This window comes from Augochlora pura, chromosome 5 (assembly GCF_028453695.1).
Source record: "Augochlora pura isolate Apur16 chromosome 5, APUR_v2.2.1, whole genome shotgun sequence".
Lineage (NCBI taxonomy): Eukaryota > Metazoa > Arthropoda > Insecta > Hymenoptera > Halictidae > Augochlora > Augochlora pura.
The window spans coordinates 12,416,700-12,418,196 of NC_135776.1; positions in this window are offsets into that span (position 1 = coordinate 12,416,700).

The following is a 1,497-nucleotide window of genomic DNA, read 5'->3' on the forward strand; positions in this document are numbered from 1 at the left end:
AAAGGGTCTTCTTCTCAAAAATAACCTTCCTCGCGTCCGTGTCATAAATCCCATCGGTAGAAGCTCCAGGCGATTGTTCCTTCGGGACGGAACACTACCCCTTCGACTCAAGGGTGGGTGTTGCAAAGGGCTGCCCAATCACGATGGGCCCAAGGCAGTGACGCGGAGTCGCAAGGAACGATGTTTAGGACCGAGGAGGTGGCACCGCGAATCCTTCCAGGGGGTTTCAGGCCACGCGCGGTCATCGACAAGTCGCCAACACCTGGGTGCAATATTCTTATCACATTAAAGGCGGGGTATCTTGACGAAAGTATGCTAGGTAACATGGCGACCGCCCCGCCTCGTTTTTGGTCCTAGAGCGGGCGATATTTTGTGTAATCATAAAAAAATTTAGACTTAAAAAAGTTTATTTAAACTCTTAAAGCTACAAGAAATATTAAAAAAGAACTAAACACTAGATAAATCGTATTACTACGACTCCCGTCTTTAAGCTACAGTCGAGATAAATCGTAGTACTACGACTCCCGCCTTTAACGTGTTAATTGCCCGCGTCCCAAACGTGCCGTCTTCCGCGACCGGTGGTGTACCATGTGCCTTAGGACGGTTGGAAGGTAGATTAGAAGTACGGGTGACAGGCTCACGCCGTAGCCAGTTTCAGAGGTCCCAAGCACATGGCCTGCCGCCATAAAGCCCGACTAGCTAGTCCCGAACTGTACTTTATAACGTATATTGGATTAGTGCAGTAGGACGAGACAGTACACGAGAAACCCGGTCGCCAAACGACCTGTTACGTCACGCTCCACTACTATAATCCCAATCATTATTGTTATTATTATTATTAGAAAGGGAATGATGGGGATGATTTAGGGGGTAATTCCAAACTTGATATACTTGACAACGTTTGAAAATGTAAAGGAATTGAACGAAGTTGTTAAAGAACTTTTATTACATAACGAAATATACAAAAACGACTTCTGTCCTCACGTGGTGTCACCAAAGAAGTGCCGCCACGTTCCCCTCTCGCTCGCCCAATCAACGATCCCAGTCATTCGTTTGTTTCACACACACAACCATGCATTCATGTTCATCTTCTTATGAAGTGCCGCCACGTTCCGCTCGCTCGATTGATGATTCGAATCATTCGTTTGTTTCTCTCACACAACCACGCATTCATGTTCATCTTATTACTATACATTCGTACAACCGCACACTCTTCTTACATGCCATACACTCTCACCCATATTATACTCTTACAGTTGTTAGATATCTACAATAAAATCGTTACAGCAAATTGTAATTTCCTAAGTACGTCATCTAAGTTGTGTAATTATTTTTGGAGTCATTAGACGTGCGTAATTAAATAGCATGTATAATTAATAAACCACTTTAACCGACTGCAATATTACTTCATTAATAATTAGATTAATTAGCACTTTTTCGTCCTTATTAAATTTGTATTAATTTATTGTGTATCGGCACATTGTGCTCTGAACTTCA